This window comes from Ursus maritimus, unplaced genomic scaffold (genome assembly GCF_017311325.1).
Source record: "Ursus maritimus isolate PB19 unplaced genomic scaffold, ASM1731132v1 scaffold_5, whole genome shotgun sequence".
NCBI classification, from domain to species: domain Eukaryota; kingdom Metazoa; phylum Chordata; class Mammalia; order Carnivora; family Ursidae; genus Ursus; species Ursus maritimus.
In genome coordinates, this window is record NW_024426663.1 from 13,254,141 (window position 1) to 13,271,887 (window position 17,747).

Consider the following 17,747-nt stretch of genomic DNA (forward strand, 5'->3'; position numbering starts at 1 on the left):
TTTTAAGATTTTATTTATTTATTTGACAGAGAGAGACAGTGAGAGAGGGAACACAAGCAAGGGGAGTGTGAGAGGGAGAAGCAGGCTTCCCACAGAGCAGGGAGCCCATGCGGATCACAACCTGAACCAAAGGCAGACACTTAAGGACTGAGCCACCCAGGCGCTCCCCCACCCCCAACTCTTGGTTTTATCTCAGGTCATGATCTCAGGGTCCTGGGACTGAGCCCCACTCAGCATGGAGTCTATTTGTCCCTCACTCTCCCCACCTCCACCCCCACCCCGCTCTTGCTCTAAAATAAATAAATAAATAAATACTCTTTAAAAATAATGCATTTCATAGTGTCATCTCTTTAAAATCACTTCAAAATGTGACCTATATTTTTTTTTTAAGATTTTATTTATTCATTTGACAGAGATAGAGACAGCCAGCGAGAGAGGGAACACAAGCAGGGGGAGTGGGACAGGAAGAAGCAGGCTCCCAGTGGAGGAGCCTGATGTGGGGCTCGATCCCGGGACTCCAGGATCACGCCCTGAGTTGAAGGCAGACGCTTAACGACTGAGCCACCCAGGCACCCCATAAATGTGACCTATATTTTTTAGCATAACAGACAAATATAACTGTCATTCTAAGTGACCAGCAGGTTTGTGGTTCTTGTGGAGCAAGGTAACCATAAACTATCCAAGTTTCCATAGGGAAGCATAATAGAATGAGCTGATGAATAAGATTCCTAAGAATAATTATATGGATTTTTCACAAATCAGATCTCTGTGTGTGCTCCAAAAAAAAGAAGAAACTAAACAACTAGACTAAATAAAATCACTTTAAGAAAAATAGAGAAATGATAAAAATCATACAAGATTAGAACTTAACAGAAAAAAATGAATCATATAATAGAGCTATGAACTTTAACAGTTCTGAAAAATGTTCAAGCTGAATTTTAAAATAAACATTCAAATATATTTTAATATCCTCCCTAGCACATTTCGGTATTTCCCTGAACCAATTTTACGTACATGTAATTTATGTTGTTGTGTCAAACACCTGCATGTTATAAATATATTAGCACAAAAACCTATTTTGAGGATTTTATTAAATCAGAAGTATATACTAGTACGCTTCCATTGAGTTGAAAAAGTTAATACAAGAATTGTTGGCTAGTTATGGTACATAACTGAGCCAGGAAAAACATTCATTTATTTATATACTGTAGCACCTGAAAATGTTTCATTTACACTGTGCCCAGAACCACAAAATTTATCAAATAAATTTCCAGACTCTCCCATCCATGTGAAGGCTACATTTCCAAAGACACTGTAAAATTCACATTAATTTTAAAAATAAAAATTACCCCTACATAATTGTATCTGAAAACCAAAACAAGGAAAAAGAAAAAATAGTATTCTGTAAATGATGAAAAGAATAATATACTAAAGATTTTGTAAAATATGCAGATGTTGGGGAAATCATGATCCTAAGAATATTTTATACAAAAAAAAATTAAGACCGCATATGATAAAGATGAAAAATCAGGGGGCCTGGGCTTAAAACAAGTTATATTATTGTAGCAAACATGTAGGGAAACCTGAAGTCTTCTATTTTTAAATTATTATTTATTTATAATACAATCAACCTTTTAATATAGCATGGAAAAATTATGGCATCTAAATATCCAAATCAAGTCAGCCAGCACCCATAAAGATGGAACCTAACTATAAATTCATATCCCTGTATTTCATTGGTTCACAACAAGGGGCGATTCTGCCTCCCACGGACATCTGGCAATGTCTGGAGACATTTCTGGATATCACTACTGGAAATACGGGAGGAAGTGCTACTGGCATCTAGTGGGTACTCAATGCTGCTAAACATCCTCACTGTAGAGGACAGAACCCACATAAAAATTGTATAGTCTAAAATGCCAATAGTGCCCAAGTTGAGACACTGTGCTATTGAAGACAGATGTTTTGTTTAAGACCCCATCCCTGGGTCAGTCAACGATAACCAGGATAGTGGGGTATACTTGAACAAAGGATAGTGATCTCCATAAAGAATCCCTCAGAAAAGAGCAATATATGAGAAGGCAACATGATTGGCCTATACCATACATTAACAAAACACAGAATACCTCCTTTTCCACCTTAATGCAACTGCTTCCAGTACTTCTGTCCCATGTGTCCAGAATCTCTACTTGTTTGCAAGTTAGTATGTTTGAATCCTCCACGTGTCTTTTTCACTTTTTACTATGGAAAATCCATACATATTCAAAAGGAATAGTATAACATAGCCATCACCCAACTTTAACAAGTATCAACATTCTGTCATTTTTTTTTTTTTTCATTCTGTCATTTTTTAGCATGTCATTTTCCCCTTTGGTTCTACCACTCTTTTGTTGAATGGTTTTACTAGAGTATTTAAATGCAAATCTTACATATCACATTATTTCACCAATTAATATTTCAGTTTCTCTCTTCATGTTTACCCCTGAAGAAAGATATTCAGGATGACCTGGATATGATCAACCTAGAAAGTGGACAGCAATAGAATAAGGTTAATTAGATAAAGTGAAGAGGGAATGGGTGAGACCAGAGCTGACATGAAGTATAAGAAGCCAAAGGCTGCACACCAAAAGATGGAAAAAACAAAGGTATTTATAGCAGCTGTAGTTAGACACAGATCAATTAGTTAGGACCTGCATGCAAAGAATGGCAGCAGTGAGATGTTATCACATGGATGCCAGCAATAAACCACGTGTTTGAATCAGGAATGTTAATAGGTCCCGATGCTCTTGCTAACTCTAACAATCTGCTAGCTACGTGGAGTGCTCTTCTAAGGATTCTGACAATCCAAGGAGGGGGAAAAATCCAAGATGGGTAGGGAATAAACAAGTGATAGCACCTATGTTACCGAGCTGTCATTTCTTCTCTGGGGGCTAAAGTAATAAAACCTGGAGAGGAAACAAAGCTTCCATGTAAAAGGCAGGCATCACCTAAGACTCCAGCGGGGCAGAACAAGGAAATCAAAAATAGCATGCATCATACTGCAGAGCCACATGAAAGGCTGGTCTGCTTTGTTGGCATCCCGCCTATCCGTTACCAAATGATGGCCCTACACTGACAAGTTTGTTCAAAAAATACCAATAACAGGGGCGCCTGGCTGGCTCAGTCGGTGGAGCATGCAATTCTTAATCTTGGGGTTGTGGGTTTGAGCTGTAGGTTGGGTGTAGAGATTACTTAAAACAACAACAACAAAGTTGCTGTATGGCTTGCAAGTGTCCTATGCCTACGTCAAAATAAAAGTTAAGAAGCTAAGATTCCCGGTGTGTACTCATGGAAAGGATTTTAAAGCATTGGTTTATATCAAAGATGTCCAACTCATAAACATACAGTCCACAGAAAAGACCATGTACCCTGGCTCCTCTGTTTTCCAGTCTCCAAATAGCAGCCTGCATATTCTTTTCAAAATACAAATATGATTCTGTCACACCTTGTTTAAAACCCTTGGTGTCTCTTACCTTACCGCAGAACACAGTCCAAAATCCTAACACAGTCTGACTTGGCCCTTGCCTACTTCTCCTCCTCCAATGGCACAGCATTCTGCCTCACTCTCCATCCACATTGACCTCCCTTCAGTTTCTCTCTCTCAGATAAAAATCATTGTATATTTATTATGCCCAGGCACTGTGTTAAACACTTTACATTTACATTTAATTTAATTCCCTTACATTTAATTAAAAACCCTACAGGATAGTGCAGTTATCTCCACAAGAGAAGTGCCTTACCACAGAAAAGCCCTTGAACAATTTGTATCTGTTTTATAAGCCACAGGAAGTGAACAAACCTTGTAATTTAGGTTCATTTATTCAGAACAAAATGTATTTACTTTTTGTCTGCGTTCCAATGTGTCTTTACCTATCCTATTATACATATACATGCATGTTTTTAAGATTTATTATGTTTTTCTGATTACAAAGGTAATGACATACATTGTACATACTTTTAAAAATGCAGAAAGGGAAAAGAAAAATTTTAAATACCACACAACTCAAAAATGATTACTCCTGTTAAAATTTTGGTATATGTTCTTCCAGGTTACACATTTATTCTAACAAAACTATGAAAATATTATAGAACCTGTGTAACTATTTTTAATGTAACAATTACCTTTCCATGTCCTTAAATATTTTTCTCAAACATGGCTTTGAAATAACTATTTGTGTCTTTTTACTGTGACCGAATTCAAGAACCTTTTGGAAACTGGTAGACTACAAAATGTAAATAAATATTAACTCTCATAGCATAACATTAGTTTAATCTGATTTTTATCATTATTGAAAGGCAAAATAATCTACATTATATTTTAAATTAAAATAAATTGAGGGGTGCCTGGGTGGCTCAGTTGGTTAAGCCTTTGGCTTTGCCTTTAGCTCAGGTCATGATTTCAGAGTCCTGGGATCAAGTCCCACATGGGGCTCTCCACTCAGCAGTGAGTCTACATCTCCCTCTCCCTCTGTGATCACTTCCGCTCTCTCTCAATAAATTAATAAAATCTTAAAAAAAGATAAAAAAAATTAAAAATATAAATTGAAATATGACACCTGAATTTAAATATATGTTCGAATTATTTAATAGAACAAGAAGTCTGTAATACTCAAATTTTTCAAAAATGGGGATTCATGGGAACAAAAATACATTGTTACAGATTTTAAAATATAATAATTAGTTTGATGAGGGTTGTAAAGACCATTTCTTTTCCATAGCAATAGTAAATAGCCCACAGAATTCAGGGTTAGTCATGTATTTTTTTTTTTGTTTAGTCACATAATTTTTTTTTAAGATTTTATTTATTTGAGATAGAGAGAGAGAGACAGGGATTGAGAGACAGCAGGAGCAGGGGAGCAGAGGGAGAGGGAGAAACAGGCTCCCTGATGAGCAGAGAGCTGGATGCCATGCGGGGCTCCATGCAGGGCTCCATGTGGGACTGGATCCCAGGACCCCAGGATCATGACCTGAGCCAAAGGCAGGCAGTTAACTGACTGAGCCCCCAGATGCCCCAGTCACATATTATTTCTAAGAGGATTCTTTCTGAGGGATTTACCTGATAAAGAAAAAGAGGAAATTCAGAGAATGCAAATTATAGTAATATTTAAAACTTTATTTGAAAAAAGCTTATATTTACAGAAATATTATAAAGGGACAGCTTCCTTTAACCTCCCAATCTTAACATCTTACATAAACATGATAAACTTATCAAAACTAGGAAGTCAAATGGGGGCAACACTAACTAAAATTCAGATTTCAGTGTTTTTTTTGAGTAATGCTCTTTTTTAGTTCCAGGATCCAAACCAGGATATCAAGATAGTCTTGACGTCTACTTAGTCTCCTCCAATATCTGTGAATTCCTTAGTCTTTCTTTGTTTTTCATGACTTTGACACTTTTGTAAGGTACTAGTACAGTATTTTGTAGAATGTTCCTCAATTTGGGCTTGCTTGCTTTTTTTTCTCATGACGATACCAGGGTTAGGAATTTTTGTGACTACTATAGAGGTTATCATCACATGATATCACAAGGTATATGATATCAACATTACTTATCTGTTGATGGTAAACTTAATCATTTGATTAAAGTAATGGCAGCCAGTTTTTTAATGATAAAATTACTATTTTTCCCTTTCTACTCTATTTATGAGAAGTAAGTCCCTAAAATCCTGATCACCCTGAAGGGGGGAGAATTAAACTCAACCTCAGAGAGAGAAGTATCAAAGCATTTGTACACATATGTTAAGTCATCAGAATAATTAATAAATATTTGGAAAGAGACACTTTCAGGCTATGCAAATATCCTGTTTCTCCTTAGTGTTGCCCCCTAATTTTAGCATTCATCAGTACTGATTCATTCATGAATCATTACTGTGCTGTGCTATGATTTTCTATGTCCCTCATTATTTTTACATTTATAATTTGGGAATTCTTTGGTAAAAAAATATTTGTGTTTTGTCCTTCATTCATTTATTTATTCAATTATTTATTTGAATCAGTATTTACTCACAAATATCTATTTTATTCTTTGGGATATAATTTAATACTATTGCTATTTATTTTATTGCTCAAATTATTCCATCTTTGACCATTGGTTCTTTCAGGTTGGCTCCTGCATCCTCAAAGCAGAGAAATTTTTATTTTTTATTTTTTTGGATGTCAAGGAAGAGGACAGGATGGGTACACAGCAACACTCCCACAGGGTCAGGTGGAAATTATACCGCTGCCTCATCTCACACACAAGAGCTAGATGTATTTGGCTTGGTCACAGAACCCAGGGCCTAGGAACAGCCAGGCTAAATGTCAACTGGTCCTTACAGGTCCTTAGAACAAGAGGGCATGAAGGGATCAGGTGGGTTGGTAAGTGCCCTACACCATGGACTGTGCTGTGAATGACAAAGCTGAGTAATTTTAAGTGTACAGTTCAGTGCCTTTTAGTATATTCTCAAAGTTGTACAATGGTCACCTCTACGTAATTCCAGAACATTTCACCATCCCTAAAAGAAACATGCGGTTCTTTCTTCTGACACTTCTGACACCAACTATGTAGAGTTTTTTTCACACCAACAAATTCTCCAACACCAAGTGGGTGTCCAACAGATCCCACAGGTGATGAGCTCAGTCCCACAAGACTGTGTCTACTTCAGATGCTGGGTGCAAATGGGGTGCTCAGGCTATCCACACTTCTGCCTAGCCAACTACAAATTCAGAAGTTTCCACAACTTACTGTGTTCAATAATTCACTAAAATGGCTCACAGAACTCAATAAACCACTTTACTTATATTTTCTGGTTTATTATAAAGGGTACAACTCAGGAACAGCCAAATGGAACACACAGAACAAGGTATGGGGAAGAGGGCTAGCACAAAGCTTCCATGTACTCTAAGGGATGCCACATTCCCAGTACATCAATGTGTTTACCAACCCAGAAACTCTCAAAACTCTATATTTAGTGATTTTTAATTGAGATTTCATATTGTAGGCGGTGCTGATTAAATCATTGGCCATTGCTGACTGAATTCAATCTCTAGCCCCTCTCCTTTCCCTGGAAATTCAGTGGGTGAGGCTGAAAGTTCTAACCCTCTGGCAACCAACTCCCATCCTAAAGCCATCTAGGATTCCCACAGGAATCATTTCATTACCATACAAAAGGCAGTGTCAAAATAAAATAAAATGGAGACCAGGTTTAAAGATTCCCTCAGGCAGCAGACAAAACCATGCAAGCAAAACTTAATCTAGCTTATTTCATGAATGTAAACAAAATTTAATTTAGATTATTTCTTGTAAATGCCTCAGAAAATCATAAATAAAACTTAAGTCATCTTCCTAAAATAGTATAACATAATCACTTTTAACCAATCCCTGCCATCTGGAAATCTCCATTGTAATAACCAATTATTGTAAAGGTTAAACAACTTCCTCATTTTCACTTTATAAGCCATCCTGTAAAGTCATGCCTCTGAGCTTCAAACCACTTTTGAGTTTGATGTCTCCCTGTTTACAATGAGTTTGTTTCTCACCCAATATTATATTCACATCAAGTAAGGCTCTGAATTTTCTTTTAATAAGAGTAAATTCCAAGACTTTCAAGAGTTCTCTGCTACAAAATGCAGGACAAACACCAAATATTTATATTTTATTATACCACAAAACCCCATATCAATTAGAAGTCATTCCATATTCCCCCTCCTCTGGCAACCACTAATCTACATTTTGTTTACATGGATTTGCATATTTTGGACATTTCTGGCAGAAGGAATAATGCAATATGTACCCTAGTATATCTGCTTCTTTCATTTAGTATAATGTTTTCAAGATTCATCCATTTTATAGCACAATCAGTACTTCATTCCTTTTTCTGGCAAAAAATTCTTCCATAGTATGGATATAACGCATTTTGTTTATTCAGTCGTCAGTTGAGGAACATTTGGATTGTGTCCATGTTTGGCTATTATAAGAAATGCTACTATGAATGTTAGTGTAAAGTTGTGATGAAATCCAATTTATGTATCTTCTTCCTTTACACTTGTGCTTTTAGTGTCAACACTAGGAAACAATTACCTAATCCAAGGTCTCAAAGGTTTATGTCTATGCTTTCCTCTAACAATTTCATAGTTTGAGCTCCTACATCCAGGTTTTCAAAACATTTTGAGTTAAATTTTTGCATATAATGTGAGGTAAGGTTCCAACTTCATGTTTATGCATATAGATATCTAGTTGTCCCAGAACATTTCTGGACTCTCATTGATCTGTATGTCAATCTTCATATAGTCTCACACAGTTTTGAGTACTATTACTTTGAGGTAAATTTTGAAATTAAGAAGTGTCTCTGCTCTAACTTTGTTCTTTTTCAACATTGTTTTACTACTCTGGCTCCCTTTTCTTTCCATATGAATTTAAGGACCATCCTATCAATTCTAGCAAAAAAGGCATTTTTATTTTAAAAGGGATTACATCACTCTCTTGATCAATTTAGAAAGGATTTCCATCTTAACAACATTAAGTCTTCCAATTCCTGTATTTCTATTTATTTAGGTCTTTTTAAAATTTTTTCAATAATGTTTTTTAGTTTTCAGTGTATAAGTCTCACACTTCTTTCATTAAATTTATTTCTAAGCATTTTCTTTTTTATGTTATAATAAATAAAACTGCCTTAATTTCATTTTTAGATTATTTATTGCTAAGTGAACAGATACAGAATAGAGTTTTACATACTGATCAGGTATACTGCAGCCTTGCTGAACTCATTTACTCTGATCATTTGTATGTGTGTGCATTCCTGAGGATTTTCTATATACAACATCATGTCATCTGTGAATACAGGTAGTTTTACTTCTTCCTTTCCAATCTGGATGACTTGTATTTCTTCTTATCTAACTGTCCTAGCTTGTTCCTTCAGTACAGTGGTGAATAGAAATGATTAGAGTGAATATTGCTATCTTGTTCCTAATCTTAGGAGTAAAATTATCAGTCTCTCACAATTAAGTAAAATGTTAACCTTGTATTTTTCATAGATGCCCTTTATAAAGTTGAAGACATTTCCTGTATTTCTTGTATGTTGAGTATTTTTATCATGAAAAGGTGCTCAGTTTTCTTCAAATGCTTTTTCTGTATCTTCTGAGGTGATCACAGGTTTTTATGCTTATTTTATTAATATGGTCTATTATATTGATTGGTTTTTGTATGTTGAATCACCCTTGTATTCCTGGAATAAACCCCCCTTAATCACAGTGTATAATCCTTTTTATATGTTTGCTGAATTCATGTTGAGGAGGAATTTGGGGCTTCACATTCACAAAGATATCAGTCTGTAGTTTTCTTACAATATCTTTATCTTGCAAGATCTTTATGTTGGTGTCAGAGTAATACTGGTTTCATAAAATGATTCAGAAAGTTTTTCCTCCTCTTCTACCTTTTGTAAAAGAAGAGTAAATTAAAAAAAAAAAAGAAAAGCTTTACAAGATTGTACATAAATCTACTGGGCAAAATATATTATTTACAGCCTTTATAAATTAGGCAGCCAGTAGTACAAAAGAGAAACATATCAGGGAAGCTTTGGGGCTCTTTCTGTACCACAGTGCAGTGGGGAAGAGCTCCAGTACAAAGTACTGGCCTCACTGAGCTGACAAGGCAAAGATTAGACGTTGAGGTATTGAAGCAACTGGAATTTATGGGGCAGGATCCATGGAGGACAGAGTTGTGATGAGGGGGTTACACAAAAGTATTAATAGGAGTTTCCTCAGAGCTTTGGCCAACATGCAAATTATGCATTTCAAACTGAGACTCCATGAGGTCAACAGACAGTAGCTGCTAATAGTCGAATGAAAAAAAAGAGAAGTTGCACAAACCCGGAAAATGTTGTATTCAGGCCAAAGGGAATGAAAAGATTTTGCAGAGTTTCCTCCGATACTCAGATGCAACTCTGCCATACAAAGGGTATTCCTTAACAGTAAGAACCACAACCTTAAAGAAGAGAAGAATCTTAGGATGAAGGACAAGACTGAAACAGGCTTACATTAACAAACCAAAATTCTAATTCTAACAAATAAAAGCATCTTCTACTAATTTAACCAGCAAATTTATTTGCCAGAGAAAAGACACTCAACACCCAAAGGAAGACAATATAATACAGAATCCCTGCAACCTGCCATCCACAATGTCCAGTATAAAATTTTTAAAATGTTACATTTAAGAAAATTAAAACCTGACCCATATTAAGATAAAAAGGAGTCAACAGAAAAAGGTCTCAAAATGTCCCAAATGTTGGAAGTAGCAAAAAAGACATTAAAAAGATTGTTATAAATACGTTCAAATACTTTAAAAAAGACTTAAAAATACTTTTAAAAAATGATAAATAAACAGATAGGGAAGTTCTACAGAGAAATAGAAACTATTTCTAAAAGATTTGATTCGAAGTTCTAGAAAGATAGGTAGACGTATACATTTACAATATTTCAGTCAGTAAGATGACTATTAATAAGCATTTTCTATGTTTCTAAATTATTATTATTAAAATTCTTAAAGATAAAATTAAAGTAAAAAATGATGAAAGATTCAGATTAGTAAGCTAATGTGTCTCATTACAAGTTTAATTAGAAAGATCATTATTCAGAAGATATTTTAAAAGCTAATAAAACTATTACCAACCATGCAATACCCAAAAACAAAAAGTACTTCATCAAAATTAAATTTTAAATGCCAGCTATTTAAATCCCAGAAATACATAATCCATCAATAGGAAGAAATTCAATGGATGATAACTGTTACAATGTTAACCATATTTTTGTGATACACATTCTGTATCAGAGGTATGAAAAAGAGAGGTAGAGACCTCAATTTCGTATTATTTGGTATATTTAAATATCAAAAGGAAAGAAAAATGTTGATTTATGCCTCCTTATCTAAGTAAGTTATGGTTTATGACACATTTATCTGCCATCATACATGGCTAGATACAAGGCTACCCTGAATATAAAATAATGTCCTATTTTCTCAATGGCAAATCCAATTTAAAAGGTTTTTTTTTTCAAAATGAATATATAAACTTTTATATAGATATATGGAATCACCATATACCTATTAATAATATTAAATTTAGTTATATACTTAAATCACAAAGAAATTTAGAAATACTGCTTTGTTCCACTTAGAGCTTGAAGAAACAATTTTATTCAAACTCTTCACATGTATCTTCAACATTTGGTTCTTCACTATTAGCAGAGCCATTCATACCATAAGGAAATGTCAAAGTAGGTGGCTAAGAAATGGATAGACAATTCACCTTTACCAAGTCTATAAACCTTGACCTCTAGAGTCTCCTTTGAAACTCCAAGCCGTCAGAAAAATATTTACTTAAAATCCTGTCTGTATTATTAGGTTAAGAACTAATCTTTTGTAACAAAAGACCCCCAAATACAGTAGCTCAAATAAAGTAGAAGTTTATTGCTCTTTCACGTAACATTCAGAGTTAGGCAAGTAGAGTGAAATCAGAAGGCAGACTGCTTCTTGATGTCACCTAGGGACCAGGGCCCTTCCACATTATTTTTCAGATATCCCCTCAGAGTATTGCCTTTATCTGCATGGTTGAAGCTGGCTCAATACCACGACAGTTAAGGTCCAGTCTATAGAAGAATGGAATAAAAGAGGGATCTACATACCCAATTTTTTAAAGGCAAGATTCAGAAGGTACATTTATAATTTCTACTCACACACCATTGGTAAAAATTTAGACATGTAACCACATCTAGTTCTAACAAGGCTGGGAAATATCATTTCTAGCTTAGGCGCCATGTGCCCAGCTGGAAATCAGCAGCTTCTATGGCTAAAAGGAAAAAGGGAAGAATGGGCTTTGAGAATAATTAGCAGACTCCGCTAACAAGTCTTATAAATACTTTCAAAATTAAAAATGAACATTGAAAAAGAAACTACTGAAAAAGTTTTACATGAAATGCTACATTCGGAATATACTTTTAAAAATAAAAATGCTTTTCTTTTAAAAATTTAGTCCTAAAATACCTAAAAACATGCATAAATTATGATCTATCTTGACATTTAAGAAACTAATGTTGAGATCATTGAGATCTACTTTCAGTGATCTGAGAAATAGTAGAAAATAGTGAAAAAAAAAAATCCTTAGATAAGCCAGGACCCTCAATGCAATGCTTTCAAACTCTTAAGAAATATTTTATCTGAGCCAATAAAATAAAAACAACAATAAAAATAGCACAGTTTTTGTTTCACCTCACTTTTATCCACCTACTCTGAGTTAAACAGGTAGGAAAACAGCTAGAGCAGGAACCAAAAGGAAAAACCCAAGAGAAAGGCTCAGTTTATTCACAAACTAAATAATTCCTTCAGTGACTATAAAGAGGCCACATATGAAATACTAGAAGACATCGCTTCTAATATTTATAGAAATAGTGAAAGTTCTAAAAACTACCAGCCAATAGGTTATTTTTGGCTAAATTACACTGTGTGAGCTTTATTCCATATAGGCTTAACATATGTTAGATATGTTCAGAAAAACAAATCAGTTCAACATGAACTAATAATCAGGTGACAACCAGGTCAGTTAAAGCCAAGTTCTGACTTCCTTGATGAGAATTCTCTAGTAGGTTAATAAATGAGTTTGAAGTAGCAAAGTATTGAGGACTATGGAAACCCAGTCACTTTTTAAAAGCTAATTCCAACATTTCCAGATGTCCTCTAACTGTAGATGACAGCTTAACAAAGTTGAGAATTCTAAGAGAACTACACAATCTTATCCTTGGAAGTCCTGTTTGAAAAAGGACACCTGCAGTAATAAAAGTAGAACCATTTGAACATGTCTTAAGAACAGTGATTTCCCAAAATGAGGATGAAAGAACCCGTATGTGAACTGCTCTGTTCAGGGCGGACTTTCAGCTGTTTAGGTATTTATAAATTTACTTATGGAAAAGAATTTGCAGTATTTGGGGGTCTGGCATGAGTACTACCTTTCATTAAGCTTAACTAGAACCCAAAGTTTCAACTGATAAACAGAAGTGACTAAATAACTACATTTTCATACGTTTGTTCATGTCAACAGACATTTTTAGTACTTGTCAGCTAATTAAGCCACGATTCCACTTTTGAACCTCATTTTTAATATTTTCTATTTATTTGATCATTTCCTACTATAAGTTTAATACCACATTTTATATAAAGTCTACTTTCATGAGAACTCCTTGTGAGCAAATGTTTTAACGTTAAAGAGTAACATATTAAACCATGTTAAAAGGGGAATAGTAAGAATGTTTAACTAAGTTTGGAATTCAAGCAGTAGCTTAGCCTAAAAAAAGCTATTCTAACAGAAGACCAGTTAAATGCTCCACAGTCTGAAAAATGTTTTTAAAACCCAGATTTACTATTCAAAGAAAAAATCATAAAACTAAATAAAATTTAGTATGTGGAAACACTTAAAATTTGGAAGAGTAACTTGGAATAATAGGTCAAGTGCTCTAACTTGTAATCAAAACAATTACACTATTTTAGGGGACCCAAGAGCCCTTATCTATTAAAAATATCTAACAGAATAATGGGATTACTTTTAATTCTTGTAAACAACAAAATAACAACATCAAGACTAAAACTGGTACATCCACTAGTTCAAGTAAAGCAATAAAATAGAAGATCAAAAATCTGAAACAAGTTATTTATTCTCTGAATCAAGGTACGTAAAATAAAACACACCAAAAAAAAAGATGAACCACAAAGATTCTTACTTGATAATTACCCTGTGCAGGTCTATAAGGCAGACAAGTAGAGTATTAAATCTCAAAAATCTTTTAGAGATTGTGCCAGCCATTAAGCTATTGTCTCTGCTTCAAAACCCAGACCTCTAACCCCACTTTCTGATGCTAGGGCTGGAACCTTGTAAACCACATTTCTGCTTTGCCAGGTGGCTCCACATTGGAATCTGCTGAAAAGTAATCCTAAAGGAGGAAGAATTAATTTGTTCCTCTCTCTGATTCCTGTTTGCTTCCTCCAGGCTTCCTAGATACACCATTTTTGTTAGCATTGTCCCAACACTTACTCAGCCCCGCAGCATCTTTCCATAGCAACATCTGAATCTAGTTTGCAGTTGTTCCAAACTTGCCAAACCAGTCTTATCAAGTCTTCATGCTCCAGAACTATTATCACCAACCTGGCTGTGCTCCTCCTCAGAGGTCTGCGTCTCAGGTCCATAGTGCCTCTTCCCTAAGCTTCTAAGTCATTTCAATTTTATTTTAGTTGCTTGAGCCTTAGCAGTGGCAGTTGTGGTGTCTTAGTATTCTCCTTTCCCATTTTCAGTTTTCTATTTAGCTTTATGCCCAATTCATCATTCTTAATATTAACTTCTATGTTTAAATAACTAATATGGTTTCTGTCCTGACTGAAATCAAAGTGACTGTCCAGTAGTTCCTCAGGTGCTATCAAAATCACTAAGGCTTGGGAGGTACAGTTTGAAAAGGCATATCTATATTGTCACATTATATAATTTTCTATTTGCAATATGAAAGAATCTTATTTTCATAAAATAAATCTTAACCAATTATTCTTGGTTCCTAGGGATATACAGAAGACAGTGATTCTCAACCTCAGTGGAATGGAGACTATGGATCTTGAGATGGGGACTTAAATTAACAAAAGGTTTAGAAACGCAATTCAAGTTCAGTCCTTTCATAATATAAATAAATCATTAGACCTATAAGAATCATTAGACCTATAAGCTCCTTGAGGAAAGGAACTGAGTTTTGTTTACCAAAATATGTTGTATAATAAACATTCAAAATAAAAACTTGTATGAATAAGAGAAGTTAAAGAGTGTACCCAAGCTCCAAAAGCTAGTTAGTGGCAGAATTAAGCCTCAGTTGGGGGGGGTCTTCTCCTGCCTATTCCATTTTTATAGGAGTGTCCTATTAACACAAGCTGAGGGCCCAGAAGAACAATGTTAAAGGTTAAGTTCTTCAGGAAGGAGACCTGTACTGTATTAGGGGTATTAATAAGAAGTGCTCTTATGATCAACCCCTGGAGAATAGGGAAAGAACAGGAGTAAGCAAAGGAAGAGGTTGAACTATGATGAAGTACCAAGGGAGGCTGCAGTTGACTCTACAAGGAGTTTTAAAGATCACATGATCCTTCAGAGTCATGCTGAGTTATGCTGAGCTGGTGCAAAGAATTTGAGCCTTCAGACGTCTATGTCAATCAGTCATTGGATCCAGGGAAACCCAGAAAGAAGTATGACCTTTGGTGAGGTAGCTCCAACAACCTAGGCAACACAAGTGGAGGCTGACTACTGAGCATTTTCTGCTGGCAGCACTTCGAGGAGCTGGGGGGAGTAAGTCCTTCATTCCTGGAGGGGGACAGATGGGTAGTACATCACAGTATCCACTAAAGTCCAATCCTTGTGATACTAAATGCAATGACATGTATTTTTATAAAACAGAAACAGAAGGAGACATACACAAAAATGGAGAAGGCAATGTGACTACAGAGGCAGAGATGGAGTGATACAACCACAAGCCGAGAAATGGCCAGTAATCACTAGATGCTAACAGAAGCTGAAAGAGGAAAGAAACAGATTGTGCCTTTGAGCCTCTGGAGAGAGCATGGTCCAGAACTGTAAAAGACTAAATTTCTGTGGTTTTAAACCACCAAGTTTGTAGTTATTTGTTACAGCAACCTGAACACAGGATAATAAAGAAAAGCTTTATGGGATGCATAGTGTTTTATGAATGGTAGGTACGACTTACTTCCGTGGTGACTAGAAAGAAGGAAAAGGAGATGGGAAGGTAAGCATTAAAGATGAAGGGAAATGGTAGTATGGCAGGAAATCAGGGGAACTGTACTTGATTGAACTGTAAAAAAAAAAAAAAAAAAGGCAGTTCAATTAGGCAAGAGCGTATGTTACTTGAAAGTAAGCAATGATACAGATTGTTGAAGATCCTGAATGCCAGTCTAAGTTCAATTTAACCTAAGAAAAGAAGCTTGAACTTTCATACATAGACAGTCAAGATCCTCTGCAACTTGTGAGGACAAACTCGTGTGTGTGTGTGTGTGTGTGTGTGTGTGTGTGTGTGTATGATGGGGGCCTGGAAGTAGGTAATAATGATGTGCTAAATCCTTTGCACACCTCTGTCATATTATTCTCTTATTTTTCTATTCATGTCCTTCTACCTCAAAACATAAGAGTTAGGATTCTTTCCCCAGGACCAAGCAAAAAATCTGGCATATATGTTTAATAAATAGTAAATGAGTGAATAAAAAATATTGTGTACTTTTTGTCATTACTAAGCATGGAAGGACAAAGTAAATCAGAATACTGAACAATACCTGAATCACTTTTACTCTTCAAGGGTCTGATTAAGATGATCGTATTAAAATATATATATAAATATTGAAAGTAGAAGAGATTTGGGCTCAGTGTGATTCTGGATTCTGGAATGCTCCAGAAACAGGACAACTGTAGCCAAATCCAATCAATTAGTGGTGGTTGTCTGAAGCAGAGTTTAGAAGTAACATAAGGTTTGTGCCTTAACAGATTAGCAATGTCTGCTAGAATGTTGGATTAGGAATAGACAGCCAAATGACTTGTGTTTCCCATCTCATTCTTGCTCCATAAAAACTTTTCATTTTTATGTCTTATGTGAAGTACAGAAAGAAAAAGTCCATTTCAGTGGAGGTTTCCAATAGTTGAGCATGGTTCATCAAAGGCTTACTGCATTCGAGTGTAAAAAAAAGAAGCCAAAGGTTGTAGTGTAGAGGGGATAGAAGATTATTCTGCTGCCTGTATTCTACGGTTTCAGAGTATTAACTATTCTGACTTGGAAAGAAAGGGCATATTCAATTGCTTGCCTTGGAACTACAGTCAGGTTTTATGAAAAAGCTAACTCTGTTTGGACAAAGCAACACACTCAGTAGGGCCCTGGAGAGTTGGGCACATCAGCCAGTAGAACACCAGCAGGAAAAAAATGGACTCTGTAAATAATGAACTCCAAAGTTTACGCTTAAAGTTTTGAGACTCAACCCAGAGAAAGGCTAAACAGCAGTGGCTGGAAATGAAGGAGGCCACAATCCTCCGTGATCATATGTAGTACCCATACCTAACATGTGAGGGGTGTACCAAAATAGGTTATTGTCTTTTAAAGGTTTAAAACGTAGTTCATGAAACAAGACAGAAATACAAACATTACCACACGAGTTTTGTTACCCTTTTTGCTTTTGTAGGGAAGGTAGAGTAGCCACCCTCTGAGGAGCAAGTTAAGGTCTTGCTCCAGTTACCATTTTTGTTGACGTAGAGAGGAGTTCCAGGTTCACTGCGGGTAGCTCTCCTAAAGCCCTGAAATCACGGCTTGGCCTTTGATAAACAATCCCCATAGATCCGTTCCAACTCGTCAAAATCGCCGACTTCCTCTGGAAATGCGCGGGAGATGCAAACACTACTGCACGCTTTCCACACGGCCAAAACCCCACCCCCACCAAGCGCAGGCGCACTCCCGAGTCTCGAGTACCACCCTAAAGCCAACACTGAGCAAGCGCACGAGATCTCCCGTTAGCCACGCCTTTCTTTTCTAAGCAGGCGCTGTGAGAAAAGGGACTATCTGTATGATTACTATTGTTTTTATTTTTAACCGCCTTGTGTGACTGGACGGTCTTGGGTTCATTTCATCCCGTTCTCTTGTTGGAACTCACTTTGCCTGAAGTAGGAGTT

General features: G+C 35.8%; 1 long non-coding RNA gene across 1 annotated transcript in view; it reads right to left on the bottom strand.

Moving 5' to 3' along the window:
- Positions 1-17,508, bottom strand: part of LOC103672214 — a 29,015-nt gene extending 11,507 nt beyond the window's left edge. The window contains exon 1 of the long non-coding RNA XR_005832395.1: positions 17,247-17,508. This is a non-coding gene — a long non-coding RNA (uncharacterized LOC103672214). The remainder of the gene's footprint in view (positions 1-17,246) is intronic.
- Positions 17,509-17,747: the final 239 nt, after the last annotated feature.